Source organism: Canis lupus, chromosome 11 (genome assembly GCF_011100685.1).
Source record: "Canis lupus familiaris isolate Mischka breed German Shepherd chromosome 11, alternate assembly UU_Cfam_GSD_1.0, whole genome shotgun sequence".
Taxonomy (NCBI): Eukaryota; Metazoa; Chordata; class Mammalia; order Carnivora; family Canidae; genus Canis; species Canis lupus.
This window is the reverse complement of record NC_049232.1, coordinates 9,102,691-9,128,479: the sequence shown is the minus strand read 5'-3', so window position 1 is coordinate 9,128,479 and position 25,789 is coordinate 9,102,691. Positions and strand designations below refer to the sequence as shown.

At 40.7% G+C, this 25,789-nt stretch overlaps 1 protein-coding gene and 1 long non-coding RNA gene across 3 annotated transcripts in view; one reads left to right on the top strand and one right to left on the bottom strand.

Annotated features, from left to right (window-relative positions):
• The window catches only part of FAM170A (family with sequence similarity 170 member A), a 28,402-nt gene extending 15,226 nt beyond the window's left edge, over positions 1 to 13,176 (bottom strand). The window contains exons 1-2 of one of the 2 annotated variants that reach the window (XR_005366562.1): positions 13,030 to 13,175; positions 188 to 3,039 (exon numbers count right to left, since the gene is read on the bottom strand). The gene's annotated coding sequence lies outside the window, so the exon portion shown is untranslated. Of the gene's footprint in view, positions 1 to 187; positions 3,040 to 13,029 lie in introns of both variants that reach the window. The other variant, XM_038551885.1, reaches the window with a different exon arrangement.
• Positions 346 to 8,467, top strand: LOC119873858. Its single transcript, XR_005366563.1, has 3 exons — positions 346 to 487; positions 764 to 990; positions 8,179 to 8,467. It is a non-coding gene; the product is annotated as an uncharacterized LOC119873858 (long non-coding RNA).
• Positions 13,177 to 25,789: the final 12,613 nt, after the last annotated feature.

The following is a 25,789-nucleotide window of genomic DNA, read 5'->3' as shown; positions in this document are numbered from 1 at the left end:
TTATTTATTTATGATAGGCACACAGTGAGAGAGAGAGAGAGGCAGAGACACAGGCAGAGGGAGAAGCAGGCTCCATGCACCGGGAGCCCGACGTGGGATTCGATCCCGGGTCTCCAGGACCGCGCCCTGGGCCAAAGGCAGGCGCCAAACCGCTGCGCCACCCAGGGATCCCCGACTCTCAGGAAATTTGTTGAGGTGACCCAATATATATAAAAATCATCGAGTCTTCTAAATGGCTGAGGAACTCAGACCACTTAGAGAACCAGCAGCACTGCCCAGTGCTCCCCCCAGCACAGGGCTGTTAAGGTTCAAAGGTCACCAGGCCCACAGCGGGAGGGGTTCTATGACCTGACCGATGACATCAGAGCATTCTGGAGACCTGGATCCCACACAGTCTTTGCAGATGCACAGAGCCCATTTTCAAAAAATAGGGTCTCTTCCCCATGGAACCTCTCCCGTGAATTCAACTCACATCTTCTTAAGAGTGGTAGGATATTTTGAGATGCTAATCTGCTCCTGTTTGATTGTTTTTCCTTTCTCCTGTTATTTTCTACCCTTCTCTTCTGCATTCAAGTGGGTAGCAGACTCTGTCTATACTGGCCAGAGGAGGGCCATGGCAGGCTAAAAGCAGCAATATCATGCTTATGCTTTTGGCTTTTATTTCTAAAATCCCCAACTGCTGTACAGAGAGGATACTTGGGCAGAAACCTAACAGAAGCAGGATTCTTGAAATGAAGTACTTCCTGTCTTCTTTACCTACTAGATTGTGGAGAGGTACCGATTGTCAGAGAGAGCTCTGTGGACCAGTGGCCAGGAGTCTCCAAAGTGTAGTTAGAGGTGACAAAAAGATGTGGCAATAGCTCCAAGAGGAAATGGCTGTACTGTGCATACAAGCAAAATCATGGTGACCTGTCCCACACAGGACACAAGAGCCACCAAATCTCAAGGAGACATGACAACCAAGCTGATGGACATCTAAGCTATACCTGGGTACTCCAATAAATAGTAACCATGCTCTCGCCTCAACCTTCATTAGCTGTGGCTCAGTATCATTTCCAAACAGGGATGGGTGGAAATCCAAACAGGACACCAGCGGGATCAAGGCTTAAAATACAAATTAAGTGGAGTTACAAAAACAATTTTGTGCTATTTCTTGCGTACCTCTGCTTGTGGGCTGAAATGTATACCAGTTATAAGCGGCAACCCATCTGGATCCTCCTGATTTCAATCTAAAATGAGAGACACCTCTTTTCGAGGCAGTGGCCATGATCCTGCAGGAGTACTGGTGTGCGGGAATGAGGTAAACTCCAGAAGTCACTGATACCAGGAATCCCCCCCGAACTAAGGGGAGTTCAAATCTGAAAGGCACTGCAGAATGTCCCGGTCTCCAACAGTCCATAGTGAAAACAGGACAAGTTCAGTATTGTAAGGATCTGCTGATGAGATTCAACTTTCCTGTTTCTTGGAATCCCTAGTTAAGAAGGGACAAGGAGGACTTTTAAAAAGCTTCTTGTGGTAGAAATTTTCATACACAAAAGTGAACGACATTGTATAATGGGGATGTGGCTCCATGGACCTATCACCCAGCTTGAACAATTACCAATATTCTCTCATTCTCGTCCCATCACCCTCACCTGCACCCCGTACCATATACACACACACATAGCTTCTCGTCATTTCTTTTAGTTTAGATGTTTCTGGGAGTGTGTGGGGGTGAGGGAAACTGTATTTTGAAAAAATCTCAGACATATGTCATCTCTCCCTGAAGGCAGCAGTATTTATATCCAATAGATAAGGAGGTTTGTTGTATCATTTTTTTTAACACAACAGTTCTATCATTCTTACCCAACAAATTTAACCACAATTTCATGGTATCACTTAATAACCAAGCCATACTTGAATTCCTCCAATCATATTAAAATATCTTTTGTTATACCTCCTTCACTGAAATCAAGATCCAAACAAGGTCCAGACATTGCAACTGGTGAGCCTTTTAGCCTGTGACAGCTCTTCCTACCTGTTGGGGAGCACTCATTTGTTGAAGAAACTAAATTATTTATCCTGTAACATTTTCTGCAGCTTCAAGTGGTTCATTGTATCCTTGTGATGCCATTCAAGGTCTCCTGTTACCCATATCTCCTTCTAAACAGGTAGTTAAATCTAGAGAGTTAATTAGATTATGTTCAGTTTCTTGCTAGGGCAAGATGATTTTATCAGCGGTATAAGTGGTGTTGTGTGCCTTCCTATTACATCACAACATTAAGCACATAAAGTTGTTCCAATTTTTAACGATGTTGAGATTGATCAGTGGGTTCCTGTGCTGTCAGGTGATCCTGAAACTATAATGATCCCATCAGCCTTTCAACAAATAGCATTAGTAACCACTGATGACCGTTACTTCATTAGGAGTTGAAATTTCATTAGGAGTTCTAATCCCTTCATTCCAAGGAAGATAATTTTCTTTTTCTTCCCCCTGCACCCATTTTGCCCTTTGCCTCTGGTAGTCATCTATTTGTTCTCTGTGTTTATGGATCTATTTCTGCTTTTGTTTGTTCAGAAGCAGGAAGTTTCTTAAGGCATCCTTCTTAGACCCAGAATTTCTGAAAGAATTGAACTTCTCCTTTTGGCTCAGATCATGATCTCATGGTAGTTGGATGGAGCCCCACATCAGGCTCCACGCTCAGTGCTGAGACTGTTTCAGATTCTTTCTCCCTCTTCTTCAGCCCCTCTCCTCTCTCTCTCTCTCTTTCTCTCTCTCTCTCAAATAAATAAATAAATCTTTAAAAAATTTGAACCTCTCTTCACAAAAAGAAAGATGATTCCAATGTACCAGCTCAGGTTTTCCAATTGAGGACCAGTGGGATTTATCACAGTAGTAAGGCAAAGCCAGGTTGGGACATACTTCACTCATTCCTTCTTCATTCATTCTTCATTCCATAAATCTTTATTGAGTCTCTACTATGTGCCAAGCTCTCTAGATGCTGTTTGAACACTTATGAACAAAACAGATAAAAGGTTTTTCTCTCAAGGAGCTTAATTCTAGAAGAAAAGACAGATAATCTTGTAAAATACATAGTAGGTTAGATATTGACAAGTACCATGAAACAAAATAAAACAGTGAATTTGGGTGTAGAGGAAATGGGGCATTTCTATGTTAAATGGGAGATCATGGAAGTCTTTACTAAAAAAAATCAATTTTCAGTAAGACCTGAGGGCAATAAGAAAATTTACAGCCAAGGTTATATTTTCCAGATGAAAAGAAGAGGTTGGAGTCCTGGATCAGGGGTGGTTTGGCCTGTTAGACCATCACAAAAGAAGCCTGTGTAGACAGGGCCAAGACAGAAAGAGAGTGGTCACAGATATAATGAGGGACCAGACACTAAGCTATTGTCAAGATTCTGCCTTTTTCTCTGAGTGACTTGGAAAGTGTCAAGAGTCTTGAGTGAACAATTACACTTAAAAAGATTACTCTGAGGCACCTGGGTGGCTCATTCGGGTAAACCTCTGATTCTTGATCTCATCTCAGGTCTCCATCTCACAGTCCTGAGTTCAAGCACCATGCCATGTTGGACTCCATGCTGTGTGTGGAGTCTACTTAACAAAAATAAAAAAAGAAAGAAAAAGAAAAGAAAGATGGCTCTGTTAAGAATAGCCAACTGGGAGGCAAGGGCAGAATGAAGGAAACAGGGGGCCTATTGGGGCACCCCCCCTGGCTTATTTGGTAGAATATGCAACTCTTGATATCAGGGTTATGAGTTCAAGCCCCACATCAGGTGTGGAGCCAACCTTTAAAAAAAGGAAAAGAAAAAAAATAAAATAAAATAAAATAAATAAAATAAAAAAAAAGGAAAAGAAACAGTGGGATTATTGCAATTATCCAGGGGAGAGAGGATACCTAAGAGGAAAAACAAACTAGACTTTGTGACAACTAAAACCATTTGCTGTGTGAAAGATCCTTAGAAGAGTAGAATAAGACAAGTTAACAACTGGGAGAAAAGATTTGCAAACCACATACCCAACAAAGATGTAATATCTGTGACATGTAAAGAACTCTCAAACTCATAATAAAAAAGTAAACAATCCAAATGGAGAATGGAGAAAAGACAGGAAGAGATGTTTCAGGGAAGAGGTTGTGCATATGGCAAATAAGCATATGAAATGCTGCTTTATGTCATTAGGCATTAGGGTCATGCACTCAATGAGACACCACTACACACCTACCACACAAGCTCAAATAAAAAATTGTGACAATAGAAAATGCTGAGGAGAATGGGAAGAAACTCCATCATTCATACACTGCTGGCAAAAACATAAAATGACAGCCACTCTGGAAAAGAGTATGGCACTTTGTTAAAAAAAAAAAAAAAAAAAAAAAAAAAAAAAAAAACCTAAATGTGCAACTACCATCTGACCCAGCAATTGCATTCTTGGGCATTTATCCCAGGGAAATGAAAAGCCTGTTCATAAAACATATCCATGAATGTTGGTAACAGCTTATTCATGATCGCCAAAACCTAGAAACAACTCAGATATCCTTCAATGGGTAAATTTTTAAATAAACTGTGATGTATCCATTCCATGGAATTCTACTCATACACAAAAGAGGAATGAACTTGGATGAATCTCTAGAGAATTATGCTGAGGGAAGAAAGCTAGTCCCAAAAGGTTATATACTGGATGATTCCATTTATGTGACAGTCCTGAGATGGCAAAATTATAGAAAATAGGTGAATAGTTGAGTGGTTAAGGTGTATGGAAGTATGACAATGAAGTAGGCGTGGCCATAAAATGGCAACACGAAGTGTGTTTGCCTTCATGGAACTATTTTGTGTCTTGATGCCATCAAGGTCAATATCTTGGTTGTGACAATGTAGTATAGTTTTGTAACATGTTTCAATTGGCCAAAGTGGGTAACCTTTACACTGAATCTCTCTGTATTATTTCTCACAACTGCATAAGAATGCACAATGATCTAAAAATTAGAAGTTTAATTTAAAAGAACTGAGAGAAACATTTTACTTACTAGATTATTGGCTTATGATGAGAGGATATAACTCAGGCACAGTCAGATGGAAGAGATGCAGAGGACAAGGTACGGGTACGGGGAAGGGGCACAGAGCTTCCATGCCGCTCTCCTCAAATCTCCATGTGTTTTACCAACCAGGAAGCTCTCTGAACCTGCCTTTTTTGGTTTTCACAGAGGCTTCATTACATAGTCATGATTGATGGAATCATTGGCCAGGAAGGACTGATTCAGCTTCCAGCCTCTCTCTCCCCTCCCCAGAGGAAGGAGGCGGGATTGAAAACTCCAACCCTCTAATCACATGCTTGGTCCCCCCTGGCAACCAGCCTCCACCCAGAGGTGCTTCCAACGTCACCTCATTAACAAAAGACACCTGCATGGCTCTTATGAAGTAGGAAATTCCAAGAGTTTTAGAAACTCTGTGCCAGGAACAAATATGTTTTTCTTACTATATCACACAGCTACTTTCAATTTCTACAGCTGTGCCTTCCAGAGGCTGCCTAGTCCATATCTCACTATTTCCAATGATAGAAAACACACTTTCCCTTGAAGCAGTTGGGACATTTATCTATAGAAAACTAGTAAAACCTGAATTTAAGGAAAGGAAGCCTCAGTTCAACTCTTTGGATACTGTTTAAATCAAAAAGGGAAGGGAGAAGAAATGTGTGGGAAATATCAGAAAGGGAGACAGAACGTAAAGACTGCTAACTCTGGGAAACGAACTAGGGGTGGTAGAAGGGGAGGAGGGCGGGGGGTGGGAGTGAATGGGTGACGGGCACTGGGTGTTATTCTGTATGTTAGTAAATTGAACACCAATAAAAAAAAAAAAAGAAAATAAATCACAAAGTAAAAAAAAAAAAAAAAAATTAAAAAAAAATAAACGTGAATTCCCCCCCCAAAAAAAAAAAAAACAAAAACAAAAAGGAGCATAATTATTTTATTGTAACAACCCCCCCCCCCCCCCAAGTAATAGGGACTTAAAACAACAACGGATCATTTCCTACTCCTTGTATATGCCCACTGTGGGCTGACTGAAAGTGCCCTCCTCGATTTCCTCATTCCTGGATTCTGGCTGATAAAGCCACCAGTGTCAGCCATTACTGCCAAGAGAATTCTGGAGTCTTACACTGGCATTAACTGTTCCAAAAGTAACACATCACTTCTACCCAAAATTGTTGACCACAATCTTATTATGTGTCTTTCCATTTTCTAGGTTCCTTAGGCAAAAATAATTGTGAAAAGTACTAATGAAAAGCACAGGGACCATGTAGAAAGATCTTCATTCCTCCCCACGAGGTATGAGACCTGACAAAACCATCCTGTCACATATTTACAAAACTATGGCTACAACTCCGATGTCTTAGATCACAATTCAGAACCTTTTCCTGCTATGCTATGTTAGGATTTTAATGTCAGGGCATTGTATCAAGATTATATGGGACTTGCTTAGCTTTTTGTTTTGTTTCTTTTTTCTAAATAGATTCAGGAGGCGGGGGGCAGGCATGGGAGCTCCTAGAAACTTGCCTTAAACTGAAAAGTCCCCGGAAAATAATTTCACTGCCTTTTGAAGTGTTTGACCTAGTAAAGATTAGGTGTCTGAGAGACTTTTGTACTCTGAATTTAGGGAATATAAAGGAAACAATCTTTGGAAGACTACAAGCAACAGGCAGAAAAACTCTTGACTCTCACTTTGCTATTTCGATTATCCCGTTGACACTCCGGGTCTTTGAGTAATAATGGTGCCAAGAGCCAGCATTTAGCCAGGATAAAAGTATATATAATAGCGTGGCAGCCCCTGCAGAACCAAATACTACAGCAAATGGTTTAGCTTGATTCTATTTGCCCACAGGTCAGTTAAAAGAAACAAATGGTCCTAAAACATTTATTCCAAATAGTACTTTTGCTCTTATTATTTTAAAGGTAACTTGGCTGCCAAATAGTACTCTGTGATGAAAAAGAACGCATATACGGGAGGAGCATTTATGCATTGAGAGATGTTGTTTATTTTGCTCCTGCAGATACAGTGCACATCTAATCAATCAGAGGCAGTCTTCCACTCTTGTCCAAATTGTGGACAAACAAGTATGTCATTCCCAGCCTTTACTCATCCTGGTCATAATTTTTTTCTTAAGGAATACTATTCTCTTGCTCAAATTGTCAATGGCTTCTGTATTAAAAACCTAAAATATTCCACCTAGTATTCAGAGCTCTGCAGGGTTTAAAACCCCTCCTAAGTCTTCTAGGCTCAATAACACCCAGCTTCTCGCCTCCACTCGCCTGGGCCAGCCTTCCCATCCTCAGAACATGGTCCTTGCTCAAGTCATTTCTTTCAAAAGTACAGATTTTTCAGGGATCCCTGGGTGGCTCAGTGGTTTATCGCCTGCCTTTGGCCCAGGGCGCGATCCTGGAGTCCCGGGATTGAGCCCCGCGTCGGGCTCCCTGCGTGGAGCCTGCTTCTCCCTCTGCCTGTGTCTCTGCCTCTCTCTCTCTCTATGTCTATCATGAATAAATAAAAAAAAGTAAATAAAATCTTCAAAAGTACAGATTTTAAAGTACACCCTTGTATTTGATTCTTGCTTTTATATACAACACTATTATATAGCATCGACTACATTCCCTGTGCTGTACCTCTCACCCACATGACGTTGATTTCATATGACGTTGATTTCATAACTGGAAGCCTGAACCTCCCTCTCACCTTCATCCATTTTGTCCATCCTCCCCCAACCTGTCCCCCTTCTGGCAGCCATCAGTGTGTTCCCTGTATTTATGGATCTGTCAATGTACAATTTGGTTTCAAGTGGAACTAAAATCCTACTTTGTAAAGAAGCCTTTCCAGGTATTCCAGTGAGAATGGAACACTCTTAGCCATACCTCTACGATAGCTCTTTTTCATATTCTGCCTTCAGGCCACTATTAATGAATGTATCTAATTTCCCGACAGCAGGGAATGGATCCTTGGAAAGGAGAGGCCATGATTCCTTATCTCTGGAGTCTTCACAGCTCCTTGCACTAAGTGTGAGCTCCCCTACCTGTCTGCTCAGCCCCTCAAAAACAAAAGCTTAAATAAATAAAGAGCCCAAGTATATGCTCTTTTTTGCTTCCCTAGACCAAACAACATCCTGACCGACAACCTCTTTTATTTTTCCCCACAGAAGTGCCATGCCCACATTTATCCCAGCCTTGTCATCGTACCCATGTATCTGAAGTGAGAGTCCTGTTCATCCTGCGTCATCAACCCAACTCCCTTCATCTGCAAAACTATTTTTTTTCCCCATTGCCTAAAATTTGGCCATAGGGACTCAGGACTTCGAATACTCCAACCTCCTGAGAAGTGCTACCTTAACAAACTATTATCAGCCACTGTCCTTGGAAGGAATAGGGGAAAAGAGGCTGAGAAGCAGACTTTTTTTTTTTTTTTTTTTTTTGTGGGATAGGAGATGTGGAAATTGGGTAAAGAAGAATGGTATCTGGGAGGGAGACAGATGTTGGGCATGGTGGTGAGAAAGTACCAAAAATAAACATTCCACTTTCTCATAAATTTGCAACAGACTAACTCTTCCTGAGATGGTGCCCTCGTGCGATGCAATGAATTAAGAACACAAAACATATATATCCATTGCAAATTAGTAATGTTCACAAACTGACATGAGACTTGTGGAGTTTAAAGAACTGCAGAGTAATCAAAGTTTAATTATAAAAGAGCCCAGAGATGGGGGTAAAACCCAGAACTAGAAAGAAAATCTTCCCATCAGGGACTCAGCTGCTATGTATAAACTGTATGCAAGTGAAGCAAGCTTTATTAAGCAGAGTTAGATGATTACTGATGACTGGGAAAAACCTTGACCCAAAAGATTAATCTGAATCGAGCCACAATGCCCTCTAAACCCATTTAGTAGGGCTTTGAAAATCTCCCTGAACCTAATACCTTTGACATCACTTTATGGAATTAAATGTGATTCATGGTCTCAGTTTCCCTTCCAAAAGATGGGTGGTAAATCCTCAGGGAGGAAGGGAATGTGAAGCACCCACAAATTGCACTCTTAAAATGCCTCTTGCTCTATAAAGCAGGCTTCTCTGCTGTTTATAGGTCTGTAATAGATAAGAGAGAAACCTGCTTTCAGGTGTGATGAGGAAGGTCACTGAGGATGACACGTGGCCATTAATCCACGGTGGTTGCCTCGAGCAAAGCAATAAAATGGGCAACTCTCTGCCCTTTTTTTTTTTCTGCAATATTTACTGGTTCATTCTCTAACAGTTTGGCTGTAGTCTGTGAGCAAAAACCTTCCATCAATCTCATTTAGTCCTTAAATGGGTAAAAAGCAGGTAGAAGCTCAAAACAGCAGATCATTTCTACCTAATACACAGCCGGCCACTGTGTACTAGCATATGGGTAATTTTTAAAGCTACTTTTACATGTATATGAAACCCCTTGACTGGTTCTCTGTCTCTTTGGTGACCCAAAATTTCCATCTCATTGAAATCTAGACAAGAGATCAAGTTTTGTCTTCCCCAGAGAGAGCAGACATCCAAAAAGTTCACAACCCCAGCATTTGTACAAGCAGTCAAATCGGACTATCTGGCTGGTGGAGCATGACAGTACTTGAGCTCAGATTTGATACTTGATAAAATCATTTCAAATAACATTTAAAGAACCCAGGAGCAGGAGCTGGTGGTCTAAGTTGAGGATCATGATTTATAGTTACAACTGGAGGCCTCCATGTGCCTACAGTCTAAGGCAAGCCTGTGAGTGTAAAGGAAAGGGAAAACAGAAATGGTAGACCAAATGAGAATGGCCCAAGTAACTGCTCCATCATTATAGATTCTTTACATCCCCTTGCCATCCACCCATCCACCTAAAAAGTATATCCCAACCATGACCAAGGTAGAGGTAAAGCCTAGAAGGACAGTCCAGCAGCTCCTGAGATTGGGAACAACTTTGATGCTTTTGAAATCCAATCCCCATGGTAATCTTGAATTTTCTCTGCATTGTCGCTACCAAATAGTTGCTTGGCTCATATTCCAACACCTTCAAGGCCTGGGAATCCAGTCCTTCCCAAAAAAACAAAACAAACAACCCCCACCATTCTCTGTTTGTGAGTGGATGTAACAAAAATCATTCCTTATAAGGACACATTTATTTCCCCAGAGGTGTTTCTAGTTGTATCCCTTGGGGCCACAAAGAACAAATCTATATTCCTCTTCCCTAAGACAGTCCTTCTCATTTTCTTTTTCTTTCTTTCTTTCTTTCTTTCTTTCTTTCTTTCTTTCTTTCTTTCTTTCTTTCTTTCTTTCTTTCTTCTTTCTTTTTTTTTAAACATGGAGCCCAATGCTGGGCTTGAACTCATGACTCTGAGATCAAGACCTGAGCTGAGATCAAGATTAGGACATTCAACCAACTAATGCACCAGGGACTCTAGTCCTTCCAAATTTAAAGACTGTTATCTCAGCCCCTCAAAACTTCAACTAGACCTCTATTTCTCCAAACATTCACAATTCATTTCCTCTTTGCCATTCATCTTTCTCCTGAATGTGGCCTATTTGCTTTTCACTGTGATGTGCATTCCCAAAATTGAACGCAGTATTCCAGAAAACTAAGGTCTGACCATGGCAAAGTAGATGGGGTTCTTACTTCCCTCACCACAGACACTTCTCCTAAGGCTGGCTTTTTGGTAAGCACATCAAACTGTTAAGTTTGGGCTGACTTAGCCACTCTGAAATAACCACATCACAACTCAAAACCATTATGTATTACCAAGTGGTAACTAGTGGTACCAGTGGTAACCAAATGGTATCCAAAGCCTTTCTATCCTCACCCAAAGACCATTTACAAGCCTTATTCCACAAACACAAAAGCACAACAAACAGATGCAGTTTTCTGTTTTGCACATTTCTTCTAGAAACCTGATAGTTATTTGACTTGCTCAGGATTCTTCAAAATACTCCCAAGTCAAAAAAAAAATGGTCATCTCTAAATGTTACACAACTTGATGTACTAAATACATACACCTCAAAATCCTATGAAGGGATATCTAATAAGGTAAACCATTAAATGTCAAATGGCATCCTGTCTAATGAATGTCAGAATGTAGGGGAAAGAGCTCAGGTCTGTCATTAGAACTACCTGAGTCTGAATCAAAACCACATTAATAATTTGTCTCAGGCAACTTCACCAAACCTTAGCTTCTTCCCCCAGAAATGGGAATAATCCTCCTATCTTGCCATGTCCTTAAAGCACTCGATGCAATGCTTGGTCTAAGTAGATATGCAGTAAACGGTATGTTTCCCCTTACAGCACAGATTACTACCAGGTATATCTTATTTCTCTTAATAGATTACTAGCCCTAACAGGAAGGGACAAGGACTTGCTTGTCCTCATATCCCTCTTATCCTTGACACCTTAGCATGAGGAGACATAAGTTTTCTTCTTGCATATAAATTTGAGCATCTGGCTTCAAATTCAGTTATATATCCACAGAAATAATCATGCTTCCGTTCTGGCCTCTCAGTTCCACTAGGGATATTTGACAATTTCCAGGGAGTGTCTAAGGTTACCCCGTTATAAGAACAAAACAAAACAAAACAAAACAAAACACCAAACTCCCCTCAGGTCTGAGGCAGTCATGTTCAAATGATGCTCTAGGTTTTAACTTTTCAGCAAACAGGTTGGCAGTGACATTTCTAATATATTTAATGTTGACCCAGTTTTAAGCTCTATTTGTCTCCTAAAGTAATGGTGTTCCAAGACACGGCTAAAACAGGAGGGGGATGGGGAGGCAGCTGGGGAAAGCCAACATCCGACATACCCAATTTCTGACCTATGGCTCAGGAAGCTAGAGGAAAGCTTTGTTGGTCTCCGGTGTCTACCCTGAGCAATAAAATTCAGAGTTCACTCCCACACAGCCACAACCAGGTTGAGGTCATTGTTACTGTTATGGCTTTAGCAATTTGAGTGGGAGAAGATGAGAATTCTGAAAGATTTATTTACTGCAAAGAATCCCAAATATCTCATTAATCTGCTTTTCATTTGGCAAACTTTTCCTTCATTAAAAGTGCCACGGTCTGCAGTTTATGACAAGGCAGAATTGCCTCTGTGAATGCACAGCAGCAAAATGAAAAGGATCTGGAAAGAGGTAGACATGGGTTTGATTTGCAGCTGCACTATGTACTTGCTCTGTGACCTTGAGCAGTTTTCCGTAGGCTGCTAGAACCCCAACTTCCTCATCTATAAAGAGAGGATCACTGTCCCACCCAGATTTATGAATAGCTGGGATCAGCTGTAGGACCTTGGACATGTTTGTGTTTGTTACTTCTCAAAGGCTCAGCTGGTCATCTGCAAAGTGAAGATCATAACAGTACCAACCTCACAGAGATTATGATGAGGGTTTAAATGAGTGAATATACATAAGCAGATGAGAATAAGGTCTAGCAGAGAGGGGTGCTATGTGTCTGTTATCGTCATCATGACTAAGGATTAATAACACATGTAAAGGGTGTCTTGCACAATTACTTACCCTGGTACGTAGGAGCTCAATAAATGTAAGAGAAAACATCTCCCACCCCGGCAATGAGAGTATCTGAAGAAACTCCTTGGGTAGGACCTTTTCCACAATTATATACTCAGAGCTTTAGAGAAGGAGAGATCATGTAGGCTATTTACAAAGCAGCTGCAGAGAGAGCTGGAAGGAAAGAGCTATGAGGGGAGGTAGAGAAGATAGTTACCCTAATAACATGATGGGGTTAAAAGAAAACAAAAATTCAAAGTCTTCTGACCACTAGACTATTGCACTTTTTCTCCACATCATCATCATGCTGCCTTTTAAATATGACCTGATTCAGGGGCACCTGGCTGGCTTAGTTAGCTAAGCATGCAACTCTTGATCCCAGGGTTGAGTTCGAGCCCCATATTCAGTGTAGAGATTACTTAAAAATAGAATCTTATAAAAACGAATTAAATAAATAAATAAATAAATAAATAAATAAATAAATAAATAAATAAATATTACCTGGTTGAGAAACACCTTAGAGTACAAACTGTCAGGTTGCTTCTAGTCCTCTTTGTGGTTTTCATGAAGAGTGGAGAAAAAGGAAACCTCCAGCACTTTGGTGGGAATGCAAGCTTGGTGCAAACACTGTGGAAACCAGTATGGAGCTTCCTTCAAAAAATTAAAAATAGAATTACCATATGATCCAGTTATTCCACTACCGGATATTTACCTAAAGAATACAAACACACTAATTTGAAAAGATGTGACAAACGTACGTTTATTGCAGCATTATTTACAATAGCTAAGGTATGGAAGCAACTTATGTGTCCATCAATTGATGAATGGATAAAAAAGATGTAGTGTGTGTATGCAATGGAACACTATCAGCCATCAAAAAAAGAATGAGATCTTGCTATTTTCAACAACAAGGATGAAGCTAGAGGGAATGAGGCAAAGTGAAGCAAGTCAGTCAGAGAATGACAAAAACCACATGATTTCACTCATATGCAGAATTTAAGAAGCAAAACAAATGAACAAAGGAAAAAAGAGACAAAGACAGACTCTTCACTATGGAAAACAGAAGGTTAACCGAGGGGTGGGGGATGGGTGAAATAGATGAAGGGGATTGAGAGTACACTTACCATGATGAGCACTGAGAAATGTATAGAATTGTTGGATCATTATATTGTACATCTGACACTAATATAACACTGTATGTTCATTATACTTGAATAAGTTCTTTTTTAAGGGAGAGTAAAGACAAGGACTCAGGGTGCTTTGGGGACATGCTGAGAATATAAGGGAGAGAATGGATTCCTGACAATACTCCTAGGAGTCCCAGTTCAGAGCAGGGAATTACCCACCTCACTCTGGACAGTGAAAAGGAGGCAGGTACCCTGAAGAACTTGTCACCCACAAATCCATCCAGCAAGCTCTGCCTCCCTGGGTTCATGTTAAACACTGCTTTTAGAGCACATTGAGATTTGTTTTGTTTTGTTTTGTACGTACAATATCACCGAGTTCCAGTTTCCTTACTTCTCAGTGCCAGGAATGAGAGGCCCTTCCCACTGCTTTGGTGTCACTCTACAAGGAAGTCGGGTGTTTCTCTTCTCAATGGAAACACACCACTTTGCTTCTGTGGCTTTCCCTCAGTCAGAGAGAGAGAGAGATCTGAGCTAAGCCCTCATTTCATGAGTTTAGATTAAAAAAACAAAAACAAAACAATTAATCAAAGAAACAGAAGTCAAGAATGAAAGAAAGAACAGAAAGTAAAAGGGGGGAAAAATCAAACTGGATTGAGCACAAGATATTGATGTTTTGTGTGCCGAGACCAGAACCTTGTCTGTTGCCTACCTATTAATGCTCACAGACTCACATCTCGGTGAGTTTTATTCTAAAAATGAAAGAGACAATGTGCTAACAACCATGCCCTGCCTTGAGATCCACACTTACTCCCAAAGGGGGAAGACCGCATTATCTGCTTCTGCCAAGCTTATATTAAGAACACCAAGAATGAAATCAGAGGCAGAGACAAGCACAGTACCAGGGGAGGCTCCATTGCTCCATTGGAGCAAAATCTGTGCCCCCTCTGAGGACACCCAGCCTGACCAACATGGGGCTGAAGCAGGGGAGGGAGGAAACACATCGAAACACATTGTGAACCCCAGGGGTGGTGGACAGAAATGGAGAGCATGAGAAGACAAGCCCTGGGGACTCTGCCTGAGGTGAGAGGAGTCACAGAGGTTTATAACCATCAAAGGGATCAAAAACTAAAAATATGGGTTATAACCACTCGTGTGACCCCTTTTAAAACTCCAGGCTAGTGTGGCTGAGAAAATGGGCTGACATTGGTAATATCACCTCCTTCTGTTCTTTTCCTACAATTTAAACTGTACACAGTGTTATAATGAGGATCCCTAGTGGGCTGTGTTCATTCAAACTAATTCTTTTCTGTTGCAGGTGTTCCCAGGAAGAGAAATATGATTCTTGATTCTTAGAATTTAATTATGTGCTGTTCTTCAAATATTGAAGTAATTCAAACTATTGTATCAGTAGGATATATGATTTGTGCTACTTCTACGTGGGATGGGCTGGTACTGAATCGTCCACTTTCTCATTCAGATTCTGATTAGTGTGCAACTAATCATACACATTTGAAAAATGGCAGGTCAGGGTTAGGGGTACAGTCTGTGTCTATGAGAGAATTTCTCTTCAAAGAAGCGGTATAATGTAAAGAATCATGAAGTCAATTAAACAAGGAAGCCATTTGAATGAGATGGTTCTAATGCCTTCGCAGCCCATATAAACAAACCAGAACCTAAGCCTGTAAATGCCTCAAGGTTAAGAAATCAAAATCTTGGGGTACCTGGGTGGCTCAGTGGTTGAGCATCTGCCTTTGGCTCAGGTAGTGATCCCGAGGTCCTGGGATCAAGTCCCACATTGGGCTCCCTGCAGGAAGACTGCTTCTCCCTCTGCCTCTGTCTCTACCTCTCTCTGTGCCTCTCATGAATAAATACATATAATCTTAAAAAAAAATCAAAATCTTAGGATAACCAATCACAGACAACCAACAAACCCACTCCAAATAAGGCAAATGCTTACTTACAGCCAATCAAATCATTCCCTTGTTTTGCTTCCGACTCCTCTCCACCACCAGAGCCTCTATGGAGCACTCCTAACCATTTCTGTATTGGTACTGTTTGATTTAAATCAATTTTTACTCAAACTTAAAATCTGTAATATGCCTCTGTCTATCTTTTTTAACAGAACTAAGCAACACTGGTCCAGAAGGTAACAAAACTATTATTAGATAGAGCTTTAGGCTTATTCTGTCTGGGCCTCAGTTTCTTCATGAATTAAAAAAAAAAAAAAAAAAATCCCGCAGAGAATATCTCCTATATATCTCCTCAGGGTTCTTATGAGGGCCAGAAAAGATCATTCAAAACATGTTTTTAACCTATAAAGGATCATAAATAATAAGGAGCTACCTCGCCCCCTGGAGTAATAGGACTTTGTTTTCAGGTAAGTTAAAATAGTATGATATTACAATTTAATAATTTATAAAATGTATCACTCTGGCTCATCATTCCCATGGGATTACCTGAAGTACAGAGCAAAGATGATGAAGATCAAATGCCTTCTCATCAGTTTCTGGGCAGTTTTAGCTCATATTAGAAATCTACGAGTGACACTTCATTCTAATTTTCCAATATTAAAATTTCTCTCAAAGAACAAAGAAAATATGTTCCAATACCAAGTTGCTTTTGTCACTGGCATCTTCGATGCATATGGGTGTTTTCTTAAGGGACTCTGCAAATCAGTATGCCTCCAACCTGAAGAAATATGGCCACACACACCAAAAGTATGACTAAAGAGAATCATCCTTCCCATGAAAACTAGGGAATTTCAGTGAAGAGAATAAGAAAAAGATTACATTGGAATCTGTGGGTGGTGACGGCAGAAGAAGTGGGTCATCGTTTTAAATGTCATTTCCTCCCAATTTTCATGTTAAGAGAAGCCCAACCTCCAAAAAACAAGTTGTCCACTGTCCAGGGGAAATGACGTCAAAGTACTTTGAATATTTTTCAAATAGCTTTCCTTAATACTCTGTGCAACTGAGAAATCCCACAAGCAAACATTAGCAAAATCATTGTTTCCAGCTCTCAATTCTGTCTTTGGGTTTGGCTTTCTCTCTTCTTTTTATAGATGAATAACATTTTCAATCAAGTTGTTTTTCTTGTTACTCTGGGAACCAGGCTCCTTTTGAATGAGAATCTTCCTTTGTTGCAGGTTCTCTGGACTTACCTTCCTTTTCTTATCTCTGCTAGAACATGAGATTCACATTCCAGGAACTGTGTGGGGTGCAGGGGAGATATTGTGGGGCAGAATAGAACGTTTTCAAAATCTTAAGAGCAGAATCACCTTGGAGAAGATGCTTCACCCATTTGGTCAAGTTCTCAACTGGAAAACACGGACAACTGTGACCCTAGTGAGAATCCAGTACGATTTTGTTCACAGACTGCTCTACAAATGCTCTCCTGTCCACTATCCCCTCCCTTAGTGAGAACCACCCACTCCCCACCTTGGGTCCCTACTGTGATGTTTACAAACTTCAGTCACAACATTCGAGTACACTCAACTTGTTTCTATTTCTGACTCCTCTCTCCAGATGAAAACCTTGCCTTATTTATTCCTAAAAAGGAATCCCCAGATCATGCCAGCCAATGTTTGTTATGTAATCGGTTCTAATAAAATGTCTGCTATAGGACTGACTTGTTAATTGACTAGTTGATTGATTGAATGGATGGTTACAGATGAAAGCACCTTATAAAGCTCCAATCACTAGACAAATGTAAGTCATTATTATGCAGAATTCCACGAATCTGCTTCGAACTTAAGGTAATTAGGCAATAGCTCAAAGTCAAGGCGTAATGGACTTTATAAGTGTTATTTCAGAGCATCTTTAGCTTTGTTTGTTTAATCCAGACAGCTGCCAAGAATTCACACACTCTAAAATAATAACACACTAAAAAAAACAGTCCAAGGAAACCTGGGTGGCTCAGTGGTTGAGCGTCTGCCTTAGGTTCAAGTTGTGATCCTGGGGTCCTGGGATCGAGTGCCGCATCAGGCTCCCCACAGGGCACCTGCTTCTCTCTCTGCCTATGTCTCTGCCTCTCTGTCTGTATCTCTCATGAATAAATACATAAAATCTTTTTAAAAGGGGGGGTTCACACACAGAAATATTAACAAATATTCTGCTGGTTACGTTAGCATTGCCTAAGAGACACAACAATGAAGTAACACACTTGAAGTGTTTCCTTGAGTACAAACTGGTGTCCTGTTGAGACCATTAGCACAGAAAGACAACACAAAACACTGAGGTGACTGTCCTCAGATGCCCATTTTGTTTTCACCAATGATTCTTGAGATGGGAATACTTACAAGAAGTACTTGGGTTTGGAAGAGTTTGTTTTTTTTGTTGTTGTTGGTTTTTGTTTTCACTATTCAGTTCATAAATATTGGACACCAGCTGCATGTTGGTCTAATAGAAGAAATGCAAACACAGGTTTCAGGACCCGGTGTGGGTTGCATGAGAGGGTCTTGACAAGAACATAAGGATCATAACCAAGGCAGAATGTAAACCATAAAACACATATGTAACTCTCCAATATAATGAGTCTAAAGACAGAGAGAAATTAACAGGCACTTGGAGACCAGAAAAGACTTCATGGAGACAGTGCTGTCTCTGATAAAAGTTAAGCTTTGAATAGTATGTCAATGCTCATAGATAGGGAGGATAGCATAGTAGGATGAGGGGACAGTGGGGATTCTGGGGAGGTATCATGCTACACAAAAAGCACAGAAGGAAGATCAGCTCCCATGGTTCTTTTTAGTCTTCATTTCCAGAAATTTCCATTCCATCTGCTCCTGGTTTACTAATCTGACTCTGCTAATAATCAATTCAAATGTAGCTGCATTTAATGTAAAATAACACTGATATTGTTACTGCGAGGATCTCTCCTTTTTCACAATAGTGATTAATATTTTTTGAAGTAATGCATTGAATACTACATTTATATAATATCCCTAGAGTAATTATTCATAATTGCAATACATTCGGGGTATACTGTAATTATATTCTTTAATTTTTATTAGAATTCAAAACAAATACTTCTAAGGCTTTTTCTGAAAATGATCTGTGGTTAACATGGAAAAATATTTTAATTATTACAGTATAACATCTTGCCAACTTCTACAACATTTTGTCCTTGCCAAATTCTGATGTCTAGCTAATGCTAGACATCATTCCATTCTAATGAATGAGCTACTTTGGAATATTTTTAAAAGCTGAGAAATGCAGCTGTATAACTGGATGACATTTCTTAACTCCAAATTTCAGAGCAGCCTCTTCAATTTGTGATAGAAATAAAGAATTGATTTAATGGAATGTCTCCCAAACTGGTGTTCTGCTGGATATGAATAGGCATTTCATAAAAAATGGGACATGTTCGTGGAACAGAGTTAATTAAAAGTTTTTGTTTTCTCTACAAGACTTCTCAGTCATTATGTTCTTATAAATGGTGAATCTCTAAAGAAGGGACACATGCCTCCATACTTACTTTACAACAAAACATTTTTTTAGCCACATTCCCAGAATGTTATTTCAAGAAATATCAATCTGAGAAATATTTATTTAACAAATTATTCTAGATTAAAGATAATTCACAAATCAGCTTTGGGAGGTCAGAGGCCCTCCATAGAGACTTTCCCCATCATCGAATAAAAAACATGCTTAACAAAACAAACAAACAAACCCCCACAAAAAAGTATGAATCCAAAAACAAAACAAAGCAAAAGTTATATGAATTATATGGTAAATGTCACTTAAGTAATTCTTTTAAGATACCAAAATCAATCATGAACTTCACAGAGATATTGAGATTTTCCTGTAGTAAAAAACATATTTGATGTGCTAATAAATTGGTAGTCATTTACATTATATGAGATAAGTAGATGCACAGTCTACTTTATGAGTTTCCTCACTGGCCGAACATTTAGCATCAGAATATATACTTCAACATCTTTACAAAATTCACCAACCAAATAAAAAAAATTACTTCAATGAATCTGCATATGCATTCCAGAAAAAAACATTTTCAGTGGCACAAAAGCCCCAGTGAAAAGTCACCTCTGGGCTGTTCTCCAGGCAGGCCCATAACACTCTTTGATCTAAAGTATTGTGTATTATCCTGTCATCAACCTCATGTTACTGAGGGAAAGTTCTACCAGAAGAGTAGAAAGCTAGAAAGAGAAGAAAGCAGGTATATCTAAGAGGGATGGAAAAGCCCAAAAATTTAGAAGTGAGAAGATATAAGCTTGGCCATGCATGTGTCCCCATCTGCCAAGGCTATGATTTTTTTTCTATGTGTGAAAACTTTGAAAGATATTTGAAGCTGTGGTTGGTTCCAGAAAACTTCACTGTGTTGTATAAGCACGTGAGAGTGATTTAGTGATTTGGGAGGAAACTGTTTTGTGTTTTGTGTTTTGGGCCCGAAATGCTTTATAATTCTTCCCACTATTTAAATAGGATATAGGCTACCACTATTTGAAGTTTTAACATCCAAAATCTTTAGACTTGGAGAAGGAAAGATGCCTGAAAATGTATTTGAACTACTCACGGTGGTTCGATACCTGCCAAAATAGAGTTAGCCTTTTTCCAAATAGGCAACTTGGCATCTCTGACTTTAATCTGACAATATTGCCATTACTTAAAACATTTTATTTTATTTATTTATTTGTTTTTTTTTTTACTTAAAACATTTTAGAACACCTTTTTAAAAATTGTCTTTAGTTGGTGACAGAGACTTTAAAATCTCCTCAGTGGTGAGAAGTTCTCCACAATCATGGGTGGATTTGATTTGGAGAATAGACAAAGACATTCAGAGCCAGATGTGGAAAATAAGATAAAAAATTATTCTTACAAGAAATGGTATTTTTCTCAATTCGAGTTTCCATGCGCAGTAATGACATCACATTTCTGGTGAGACTTATGAGGTGGTTTTGAAATCAGAAGGATAAGAGGAATTCCAAAGTGTTGTTATTAATGACAGCATCATTAGAAAAAAATACTTTTTTTCCAAAATGAATGTGAAGAAGAAAACTTTTTGTTATAAACATTTAGACATGATTGTTCAAAATAGTTCCCATTGCTTTTCTTTTCACATTTTGTTCAAAACAACTCACCCATTTAAGACAAATCCCTAAAGAACTGGATACATACCTATTTTCATCCAAATAGGTTACTTCCCTTTCAAGTACCTGGAAGGAGACTTAGTCTGTCTTCTCTGGATCTAATTTACAAAACAGAAAAAAACCTGATAGGAGATTAAAAAAAAAAAAAAAAGGCCACAGTTGGGTGGATGGGAAATGGAAAGTAGACAGCAGGTATTATCAAACTGTCCTTTGACCTGGAGGTCAATCAGATCTGCAAGGCATATGTTGAACTCAAACAAACAGATATCATGCCCCCACCTCCCCTGTGGTTGCTGTAGTTATAGGACACAGCTCTGTTTCCTAAAAGAATCACTGGACAGTGCCACATTCAGCTGGGAATATAGGCACAGTGCAGAGATGCTGGAGGTGTTGAATTTATCACACAGGTCAAGCCAACGTTGTCAATATTCACCATTCACCATGAGGCATAGACTCTTGATTAGGAAATTCTTTATGCCTAGTTCTTACAGTCAAACAAATGATTCATAAGCAAGCCCAGAACTGCTAAGCAGTTTCTGGAGCCTTTATTTATAGCATTTATCCAACCCTAGCCCTTTCAGGGACCAGACTTCTAAAGCAAAGCCTTTGGGTGTCAACTAGAGCAAGGTCAAAAACTAACACTCCTCACCCACCCCATCACCATTAACTGTGTTTTGTTCCCCCAGAAGCTTCCAGGCACAGTGTGTCACCCAGTGGTACTGAGAACACACAGTTGAAGCCTCACACATCTTATGTCTGAGCGTCATTTTTATGTTCCTCCCCCCTACATCATATAGAATGGAAATCATCCATATTAACACAAACTGGCATTTTTACGCTCTTAGCAAGACAGGGTTTCATTCCATGAGTAAGAAGCACCTGTTTCCATCCTTCTGCTTTTCCTCCTCGTCATCCAGAGTTCCAGCCACACCTGACACAGCCCTGCAGCTCCAGGTGGCCAGTGTGGTGGCTGAGGGGAGAGGGTCCCTTTCGCCAGTTGCCCATTAAAGCCAGCCCAGCAAAAATAGGAGATCTCAGCAGTGAGGTAACAGAATTTGCTTCATGCCTTAGACATTAGACTCCCCTGCACCCACCAGACTCAACACAAGAATTTAGGGTGGAATAAATATGGCTGGTTGTCAGGCTTAGGAGAGAAATCCATGAAATGAGCTGGGAAGATGTACCTGAGAATGAGGTGCTTTGGTTTTAAAAGAAGGCATTTATTTAAGGCAATGGAAGGGTCTCTCTTGTTTACATTTAACATTTTCACGGTTGGAAGGTTAAGGTTTGGGGAGCAAGAATTGTTGCTGCTCACCTACAAGCAACTGATTATACTTGAGTGGACTTTACTCTCTCATGGGTATTTAAGGAGGCTGGTTAGAAGGTCAAGCCATGATCTTTTTTTCCCTGAAAGGAGAGGAGAGAAGAATTAATTCTCTAAAAAAGCACCGTGTCACAGCAAAGTCAGTCTAAATTTCGGTCTTGGGGGAGCTGAAGAAGAGAGAATAGACAGCAAGTCTGAAAAGCACAGAGAGGAAGGAGCACCTGAGAAGTGAAATTCATGCTAAGTTCCCTGCAGAACACCAGGAGGTAGCCTCTCAAGGGGGGACTTAAGGAAGTCACCCCCATTACACACTGGGGTTCTGTGGCTCATTCTCTCTCTTTCTGCCCCTGCCACCCCCCCTTTCGCCTCCCAACCTGTCCTCTTCCCTGCAGGATGCAGATCATTCACAAGTGCCCCAAGATTCTGGCCTTTGTCTCTTAATGTCTCTTCCAGTCGCCTGAGATAACATGGTGATTCTGGGTTATTTGGGTTTTCTAAACCAGCTCCACACACACAGACCCCCCAAAAAGAAAATTTATGCTTCTGACTATGATCGATGGCCTTTCCCCCAGTGAAACCTGTTTTCTTCTATCTCATGGTGCTCTTTCAATAGCCAATTCCACAGAAAATTGTCCCTCTAGAGAGTGCTGTGATTTCCAGAGTGCAGGAGGAAGGGAGGGCTTTCAGGCAGTCTCCAAGGGCCCAGATGCCTGCAGCCAGAGTCAGGGAGGCCTCCAGAGCTACAGCCTCCCTCCTTCCACAGGCAGCTCTGGCTGGACTCCAGACGCAGCCCAGAAGAAAGCAAACAGGTGAGGAAAAGCAGGTTGGCATCAACAAGCACCTGAGCACCATCTTTCACCCAAAGAGGAAGTTAAGATAGTATCATGTCAGAGGTGAAAGGAAGTACCAAATTCCCTAACGTGAGTTTTCATTTTTTTCTTTTCCTACCAAAGATGCTCCCAGCTATGGGGGTACACTGAGATCACCCAGGGAGCTTTAAGGAAAAAGCCTGATGTCTGCTCCCATACCAAAAAAATTAAATAAGAATATCTGAGGGAAAGGAGCAAGTCCTGGGGGCCGGGGCGGGGGGGGGTTGCAAACAGCTCCCCCAGAAGAGGCCAATGGGACAGGAGGTTCCACTGTCCCTCCACTCCACCACCCCCACCACCCCCACCTTGATCAAGCAGCCACATCTAACACACCTCCAAAGATGAAGAGTTCACTCGCCTTCCATGGAATTCCATTCCACGTTGAGACCATTCTGATTTTCAAAGGTTTTCCTCGCGGGGAGGCTCCAGCTGCCTTTCTGTAACATCCACCAATTTTGTCCTCGCTCTGCCCACATGGACCATAGAAGTCCACACAACACATATATTGGATTTGGGAAGGGTACAAACCTGCAGGAACTTCTTTGATAGCACCATTGACAAGCTGAGGGCACACTTGAGGCCCAGTTTAACAAAATGAAATCCAACAGGTATCTGCATCCTGTCTTTTATTTGACTTAAAGCTAAGACACACGGGCTGGAGAAGAGGATGTGGGGGAGAGGGCTTTAGCAGTATGAGTGCAGGAAGGGACTTCCAGCACAGGGGTGGAGGCTTGGGGGCAGTACCTCGAGGTGATTCCCCAGGGTGACCTGGCTGCCCCAGCTACTCATGCTCTCTCCCAGGCTGCATCACAAACACGGGATCCCCAGAAGGGGGAGCACCTGAGAGACTCGCCTGTATCAGAGTATTAAAGGGACCACCTTCAAAAGAGATCAAGAAAACCAGAGGAGGATGAACCTCATGCTGGTAGATCTTTCAATGTCTTAAATAAAGAACTGTTGGTGGAAATGCTGCTGAAACAGACATTAAAATGGCAAGAGAAAAGTCACACTTGAGTTGATATATCCATCCCTTCCAGTAAGGATCAAGACAGCCTCAGAGGTTACCTGCTTCTATGAAAGGAAGGTGCTGACATGGTTTCGAGGAATAAAACCAGGCAGGGCGAGTGGGCTTGAAGCCCAAAGGAGACAGGTATCTTCAACATCTTTTTCTTTCCTTTTGGGTCTCCTTGGGGGAAGACACAGGCAATCATACTCCTCACTTGGTAGGACTCAGCTCACTGGCCCAGTAAGACTCCTCGCTTACTTATTTACTCTTTAACTCCTTTATTTGTTCATTCACATGTGTATTTTTTTTAAAATCCCACTAGTACTCTCTTCCTCTTCAAAGGCGACAATTCATACTCTTTTCTTTTCCTATATCCTTGTAGAATTTTGTAGGTATTCTGTAAATCTTCTTTTCCTCCACTAGAATTTGTACCTTTTTGTTGTTAATTTGCAGGAGTTCTCTGTGTGTTCTAGATGTCAGTCCCTTATTGGCCTTCGCCACTTTACTTACAGTCTGTTAACATTCTAATCTTTTTAATAATAAATTTATTTTTATTGGTGTTCAATTTGCCAACATACAGAATAACACCCAGTGCTCATCCCATCAAGTGCCCCCCTCAGGGCCCATCACCCAGTCACCCCCACCACCCACCCTCCTCCCCTTCCACCACCCCTAGTTAGTTTCCCAGAGTTAGGAGTCTTCATGTTCTGTCTCCCTTTCTGATATTTCCTACCCATTTCTTCTCCCTTCCCTTCTATTCCCTTTCACTATTATTTATATTCCCCAAATGAATGAGACCATATATGTTTGTCCTTCTCCGATTGATTTATTTCACTCAGCATAATACCCTCCAGTTCCATCCACGTTGAAGCAAATGGTGGGTATTTGTCATTTCTAATGGCTGAGGAATATTCCATTGTTAACATTCTAATCTTTGTAATATTATCTCCCAGAGGTCATGAAAACCAACTTTCTGGCATGGATTTTACACCTGAAGTTGTATTCTTTTTTTTTAAGATTTTATTTATTTATTCATGAGAGACAGAGAGAGAGACACACACACAGGCAGAGGGAGAAGCAGGCTCCATGCAGGGAGCCCGACGTGGGACTCAATCCTGGGTCTCCAGGATCACGCCCTGGGCTGAAGGCGGCACTAAACTGCTGAGCCACCCAGGCTGCCCCCACACTTTCTTCTAACAACTATCATTTCAGCTCTCATATTTAAATTTTAATTCATCTGGAACCTATCATTGTGTGTGGTGTTATGATAAATTCAGTCTTATTTTTCTCCCTATAATAAGCCTGTTCTTCCAGTAGCATCTACTAGCTGGTCCTTCCTTTCCCCCCACTGACCGGTGCCACCTCCATATTATATCAATTTTAGTCAGTGTATGAGTCTGTTTTAAACTCTTTATCCAGTTGCATTGATCTATTGGTCTGTCCTTGCACCAGTACCAGGCTGGTTTTATTACTATAGTTTTGTAGCATGTCTTAATATCCTACCCAGGAATGTTACCCCACTTATTCATCTCTTTCAAGATTGGCTTACTATGAAAAACTTCTGGAGGTGTGTATGTACAATGTGCATAGAGCTAATAATATTCTACTGTGCAATTAAAAATTGTTACGAGGGCAGGGCACCCCCAGTGGCTCAGCGGTTTAGCGCTGCCTTCAGCCTAGGGCACGCTCCTGGAGTCCCGGAATCGAGTCCCACATCGGGCTCCCTGCATGGAGCCTGCTTCTCCCTCTGCCTGTGTCTCTGCCCCCCTCCCTCACTTTCTCTCTCTCTCCCATGAATAAATAAAATCTTTAAAAAAATTATTACGA